Raw genomic sequence first — 8,014 nt, forward strand, 5'->3', positions numbered from 1 at the left:
CCTCTTTGTCCACCCTTGCGCGCTCCCCAGACCGACGGAAACTTCCATATGTCACACTCTCTACATCGCTGTATCATACTCCACTAAATTCATCACCTAAAACTCGCAACATGGTTTGAATTCTCGCAGCAGAGAGAATGACCAACGCGGAATCGAGACCAGTGTTGTTATCGTTAAGAGCCTGCCTAGGCTTGTAATAATTACATGCAGTCTTTAAGAACAGTCACTACTGACAATCCACACACTAGGCTTGTAGTATTTACATGTACCTCTGAAAGAACACAAACTGGTCGCAATCCACGGCTGTATGATATTATTCGAGATTAATTCGCTAACTGTGAATTCTTGACATTAGCAGTATTAGGTATAGATCCGCTACCTAATAGCGACATATACAAATTTGCGCCGGACCAGGACTTTAACCCAGATTTTCCACTTATTTTGAGTGGTCACCTTAACCACGTCAGCTGTCCATGCATGCTCCTCTGACCGACCCAAACTTCCATATGTCACACTGTCCACACCCTTATATCCAGACATGCATGAAACGAGTAAAACCCAAGGCGAGCACACAGTGATATCAAATTGCACTCGATTCCTCGTTGTCTCATTCTCCCTGTTGTGGGAATTCAAGAACATTAAAGTAATGTTTCTAGAAGGACTGCCAGCAGTGAGGAACGAGCAGAGATTCATGGTCAAGAGGTAGACGTCATCGACAAGGTGGTTGCAACAGTTGGTAACATGGGCCAAACAATCAGCGTAGTGGCGGTAACAACAACTGGTCATATGGTCGAAGTGAACAGTATGGTTCGAGAGGTGGTCATCAGCCAGGATACTTGAAGCTATCAGCATAACAGATCTGGCACCAGCAGCTTTGTAATGGAAAAACGTGTTCAAATGTTCGTGTATTCCAAAATACCAAACTGCTGAGGTCATCAGTCCCTAGACTTACACACTACTTAAACTAACTTATGCTAGGAACAAAAAGCTCACCCGTGCCCGAGGGAGGACTCGAATCTCCGGCAGGAAGGGCCACGCAATCTGTGACATGGCGCCTCTAACCGCAGGGCCACTCCGCGCGGCTTTATGATGGAAGTTTTTACATTACACATATGCAGGCATGTGATTTGGCCGCCTGGAGTTGGTATAACAGTCTTCAGGCCACAAAGGGCCTATCGGGACCATCCGACCGCCGTGTCATCCTCAGTTGAGGATGCAGAGAGGACGGGCGTGTGGTCAGCACACCGCTCTCCCGTCGTTATGATGGTTTTCTTTGACCGGAGGCGCTACTATTCGGTCAAGTAGCTCCTCAGTTGGCATCACGAAGCTGAGTGCACCCCGAAAAATGGCAACAACGCATGGCGGCCCGAATGGTCACCCATACAAGTACCGGCCACGCCCGACAGCGCTTAACTTCAGTGATCTGATGGGAACCGGCGTATCCACTGTGGCAAGGCCATTGCCGGAGTTGGTATGACGGGAGGTGAATTTCCTTGCGTGGCTGAAGATGGGCTGTGCAACGCCAAGGTTGAGGGCACATCATGATCAATTGTGCTATATGAGCCAGGTAGAAAGATGACAATGTGACCACATATGGACAAATTCCAGTACGGGGAAATTTGGCGATGTTTGGTCGCTTAAGGATACAGGGTACTTACAAATGGTTGAAGAAATCGAAATTTTTTTAATGACTTTAATAAATTCTGTAGACTTTCCTGATTACATTGATATATACATTAGGGTTTCAAATGAAAAATGACCTATATATACAAAATTTGAAAGTTATGTCCCCCTTTATTTCTGTTACAGAAACCAGTATTCCTGTTTCCACCTATTATACGTATGATACATTGTACACGTTGGTAACAGTGCAGGTTTCTAAAGTCTGTAAATGATTATTTTTGCTAGTATTTTGTATTTGCTAGTATTTTGCTAGTATTTTGTTTCCTTGAAGCAGTTTGTTCATGTGCTACTGAATGTTTGTTGCCCAAGTGCTACGTATATTTGTGGAAGTACATATCCTTTAGTTTGCATTAAACACGAACTATGCCATGCATAAAGAAATTCAATAAAAGGAAATTCTGTGGTAACGAGTAGCAAACAAAGCAAGCTATACTGTTGAAAGTAACGTACGTATCAGTTCTTCAGGGAAGATACTCCCACATGGCACACCTGGTTATTCAAATTTTTGTGTTAACAATGACGCTCTTTGTAGTGGATTTGTCGTTGTTGATGTGGGCATCTTATCTTCTTTGATAAAAGAAGTGGGGAAATGTAAACAATGTGATGGTGTAGACTGTCTGGAAATAACTGAATAACATTGTGCATAATTTGTATGATGTGAATTTGAAGTTAGTGTATGCAATGCGTGCAAGGAAAAAAGGCTGCTCAAATGTTTTGTGGTTTTATGGACGTTCCTCCTCCTCCCAGTAGGTTCAGCAAGTACATAAAAATACTTTTAGCTGCCTTGACACCAGAAGAAACTCTAAATATTAGTGGAACCAAGAACATCGCTGTTGCACTTGATGGGACATGGCAACGTCGAGGACATCATTCCTTGAATGGTATTGTAAGTGCTACTTCTCTGCAGAATGGAAACGTTGTTGATGTTGAGTGCTTATCTAAGTACTGCCACACCTGCCATTGTAACACTGAAGGATATATTAAACATCAGTGTTCTAAAAATGTTCTGAGGCACAGTTTAATTGGACTCATATCTTCATTTACAATTTCCCACAAGTAGTATTATTCAGAATTCAGGTACAAATATTCCCTAAAGTTTATAAAGAATTGATCTAATTTTTTCTGAAACTTGCAATAGTCAATACTTATGTAACAGAACTAAGCTGTATTGCAAAATCAACTAAATTATAATAAAGTAACATTTTTATTAGGAAAAAATTACAAAATTAAAATGTAAGATATGTAATTTTTTTTATCCTTGTAATATACATAATAGGTGGAATTAAGTAGGTCTAGTGCCTCAGCCATTATGTCATGGTAAAAATTTGGTCTCCTCCAAATGTATAACATTGGATGAAATGGTACCTCAATTTGAGGAAACATTTTGGAAAAAAGTTGCATCAATTTCTTTGTAATTTTTTTAATAACCCTAAACAGGTTCAAAAATATTCAAAATCCTTCTAATCTGTATAGAAAGTGTGCTGCATTACCTGATACCAACAAAGAATCTGTAAAACATATACATTATAAACAGTGCCTGTAAGAAATAGGTGTTGATTTTTACATTGTATTGAGCTGGCAGCCAGTGCTCAAAGAAATGGCAGAGTGTCAGACAATATTGAAGATGGCTAATCTTTGACATTTAACAATAATTCACAGTCGAATAATAAAGCAAAGCTATATACATCTACAATTTCAGAGGAATGATGCGCATCCAATGATACAGTAGTATCTTCAAAACTACAGTAGTCAATATTTCACAGTAACTAAGCATTTACACAACGAACCTTTGAACTAACACTTTTAAATGCTTCACTCGATTTCAACAAGTAATATCTCAGATGGTAGCATTGCAATGGCTGTCATAATTGAATGGCACTAATTCCTGAAAGCCACTTATCTGTATCTATTTTATTTCTTGATTTATTACATTTTTTATATTTTTTATTATGCAAGTATTTTTCAGAATAACATATTCTCTACAATAACACAGCGTATGAAAGCACCATGAATACCTCATATCTTGTCATTTGTATGTATTTTATTTAACGAACAGTTTAATATTTTTTCCAGTAGCTTTATTTAATTATTAATTAACACTGGTAATAGAAAATGATGGTAATTTAAGAAGTGGTCAACCAGTTGTGTTAGCTGACATTACTATTAAAAAGAGTACCAAATGACATTTCTATCAATCAGGCATGAATAACTGTTTAAACAACATTTAGAAACAATCTGTTGTCAGTTAATGTAAGGACAGTTGCGCAAGAATTCTACCTTATTTATTTAATAACAAACCTTTATTTAGACTTACTGTAAATGATCTCAGTATGACTGAATGTTTATAACAGTTCCTTAACTAAATATTATTGTAATATCTATTTGTTAGTCCACGAAGTGTTCAAGTTGTGTCACATCATGTCTGTAGAACTTAGGAATGATGTATTTTTGGTGGAGACGGCCTTTAGTCAATGGAAAAACCAGCAGTAGCGGCAGATTATGGAGAGGTAAGTGGAGAGCAAGACTTCTCAAGTCAGGAACTGAAGGGAGCGATGCTGGACACATCACGTGGAGACTGGTGGACGGCAGACCTGTCTATGGTAACGTGTGATATTTTCTTGTGTCGGGGATATACTCCGTGCGGTGAACGGCCTCTACAACATTGTGACTTTTGAAGGGACTGTATATTTCGAAAAGTCTGACTTTTCCGCTCGCATTATGGAATTGAGAACAGACAGAGTATGAGTTACTGCTCTGTGTACTTCACGTGTTTTGTAAATGATAACGCCTAAATCTGAATTATTTGAGCCATTGTATATTTCATGTGTTGTGATCATGAATTGTCTTAGTTTTCACGAATCTTTGATAACTAATTAGTTTGGGGAGCCTGCTACCATTCTCGGGATGCTCTCAATCTACTTTACTTTGATAAGGATATTTTCTGTCTGTATTTTAACTGGATATCATAGGAGCAATTTCCAGTTATTTAAAATGTCCTTTTTCGAATAAACATTATTTAGCCTATTTCTCTGTCGTCTATATCAATTACAGACATAAGAGTAGGAACGTTTTTACTAAATTATTTACTTATTTTTTACTTTATAGTTCTGTGTATTTATTAATTCGCAATTGTAGCCAATGTAGAGACTATTTTGGTGCATCGAAATCCCTCAACCACTCTATGAGGTACAATGTAAGCACTATCAGATGTGTAGGATACCTGTGTGTTATGCCCTATTATAATTACTTTAAACAGAGGGTTTTTTGGCACTGCTGACTGAAAACGTAATGAATTACGTACAATTTCCCTCTTATGGTATTGATATCTTGTTAGTTCGTTTCACTCTGTTAAAATGTCACGTGTGCTAGAATGCAACGATTTGCCTGGAAATGACATGGACCACTGCTTTTTTTTTAAGATCGAACGTCATTCTAAGCATGGTTTCATGTGGTTCCTAGCATTAGAGGTCAAAGGTATCCCTTATTGGAATAATGACGACACACATGGTTATGCATGTGAGCGGAAGTCAGCGAAACACCAGTGTTTGATAAGCATATAATATTTCGCCAACAGATCTGAGGCACTTATAACAATGATGGTGCAACTGGCAAAGTGTGTGATCGGGTGTTGCTGAGGCAACAACGCGTAATAAGCATATGCAATATTACTCCAATAGAGCATGCATTTTTAAGTGGGACCAATAGTACGCTGACTGGATCTGACAGTAATTAACTGTGGCCTCGGACACCACAGGGCACATCACCTCTGAACAGTAAAATGCATGTGTGTTCTCCCCAGAGCGAAGCATAAGAAGTAATACTTAAACAGTTATTATAATTTTTCCGTACGCGTGCACCAGTATGGGGAATGAAGTTCTCGTTAAGGTCGTTGCATCTGTATACGCTTCTACAGTCACAGCAGCGCATTTCCTGCTCCCCATCTTCCGAGAGATAAGTACTTAAAGGCATAAAGCCGCTATCAGTTTATAACACTACTGCTCCGCTCGTTATACCTGCATGCTGTTTACCTAGTGACGACAAGGTTTATTTTAGTCACAAGGCCGTCTCGTATAACTCTATTGCGGTAGTAAATTTACCAAATATGGCCTAAACTTGCAGTAAATGGTACCCTCTGAGAGGAATTTAGAAAAGTGACCGAGTAATATCTAATGGTTTTGGCTTATCGAATGTTACTTAAGGACACAGAAAGTGACACATACAATTTAGAAAATGTTTTAGCTAATCACATTTACTCAACTGAAATAGAATGCGGTCGCCAGCCTAATTAGGCATACAAATTTGAAATTTTTCTTTTGAATAAACAGTGAATAGTTTTGTTGGAAAAACACAACCTATACTTCTTTCTCACAGAGGTGCGACGAACCCTTTTACAAGCAGACAAGTAGTATAGTGGATATAACCAATTTCAATAGGAAAATCGTGTTCTCTCAAACACAATTGACACTTTAGCCCTCATCAACAGTAAATACTTTACCTAGCATAAGATATTTCATTAACAATAAAAGTGGAAATCAATGTTCACATAAAAATGGACATGGACCTAGTCCTATTTCATCAGATACTTTCTAAACAACAGAAATTTAACGAAAATTCACTTGCAGTAAGATTTACACATTCCTTAATAAGCAATGTTGTAACTGTTTTCATGAATAAGGGCACTCACTGTAACTTTACCGCAGGCCTGTGTGGCTGAGCGGTTCTAGGCGCTTCAGTCTGGAACTGGGCGGCCGCTACGGTCGCAGGTTCGAATCCTGCCTCGGGTATGGATGTGTGTGATGTCTTTAGGTTAGTTAGGTTTAAGTATTTCTAAGTTCTAGGGGTCTGATGACCTCAGATGTTAAGTCCCACAGTGCTCAGAGCCATTTGAACCATTTGTAACCTTACCTTCAGTAAGCAAAACAGTAAATGGGGCTCACAAGCTGATATTACACATTTCATCACGCAATGTGCTCAAAACTCAACATTAACTTAAAATGTATTTAGTATATTCATTAATGAAGCAAATTTACGCATTTTGAGCAACTTAAAATGGGGAAACTTTTTCTTGACCATCTCCATAAAACAATGTAAACACACTTTTATGAACAAACTAAAGAAAGCAAACTTTGGAAATACTCTTTTACAACTTTCATTCACCTTGTGTGAACATTATGTCAGTCAATGCAAACGATCTTTTCAACAGGATTTTCAAATATGGCTTTAAGATAATTTACTTCTAACTAACCCCAAAATCGTGTGGCCTATTTGTCATCAGCACAAACATTAATATTTTTAGACAGAATTAAATCAGTTAATTCTCATAACACTGACACTTTGAACTAAAGCAATTTAATTACTGGGGAGGCTTTCATAAAAGCAACATTTACTTCCTCCCTCAACTTCAGTAAAATCTGCAATAATTTTAGGCAACTTTTTAGCACTCAGGTTTTAGCAAAAGTAATTAAACACTTTGTTTTTCACCACTTCTCATAATAAGGGTACCGGGGAATCACTGTTCAAGAGGAATGGATCCTAAGAGATATCATGACAGGAAACAAATCAATGTTGGTACACAAATTTAACATGAATTGCCTTATATCAGCACATACTTTAGTAAATGTGCTGATCCATACACTTTACAAAGATCTGACTTCTCCTCTCTGCTGAAGTGATTGCGCAATGTTGGTGGTGAGTACATAACAGCTGGATTTTCCATTGTAAGTAATTTGCTCTGTTATTATCTTCTTGGCGATGATCATCAACTTTTATGGTATTTTCCAGAAACAGGACAATATTTTAGAGCCATTTATCCACCTTAGGCTTTTCCATAATAACTCCAAGTACTGAAAGCTTCACTTGGCACCTGCACTGTGCACTTTCCAGTTACTAGTTGCCAACTGTCCAGCAGTTGCTAGTCTCCGACTGACTATCGTGTCCACCTTTTCCTTCACACCAACCACGTTTTGCGTGCGCTAACTCACTTACATAGCAGAGGAGAAGTACATCAGGTTTTAACTCGATATAAACCAAAAGCCCTAAGTGTTGGTTGGTTGGTTGTTTCGGGGAAGGAGACCAGACAGCGAGGTCATCGGTCTCATCGGAGTAGGGAAGGAAGTCAGCCGTGCCCTTTGAAAGGAACCATCCCGGCATTTGCCTGGAGCGATTTAGGGAAATCACGGAAAACCTAAATCAGGATGGCCGGACGCGGGATTGAACCGTCGTCCTCCCGAATGCGAGTCCAGTGTCTAACCACTGCGCCACCTCGCTCGGTGCCCTAAGTGTGAATCAGCATAGACATAGTTGTATGTTCATACCTTTTACAAAATCCTTT

General features: G+C 38.8%; 1 pseudogene; it reads right to left on the reverse strand.

Annotated features, from left to right (window-relative positions):
• Window positions 1–1,346: 1,346 nt before the first annotated feature.
• LOC126095934 (5S ribosomal RNA) lies at window positions 1,347–1,464 on the reverse strand (annotated as a pseudogene).
• Between the last annotated feature and the right edge of the window lie 6,550 nt (window positions 1,465–8,014).

Source organism: Schistocerca cancellata, chromosome 8, assembly GCF_023864275.1.
Source record: "Schistocerca cancellata isolate TAMUIC-IGC-003103 chromosome 8, iqSchCanc2.1, whole genome shotgun sequence".
NCBI classification, from domain to species: Eukaryota; Metazoa; Arthropoda; class Insecta; order Orthoptera; family Acrididae; genus Schistocerca; species Schistocerca cancellata.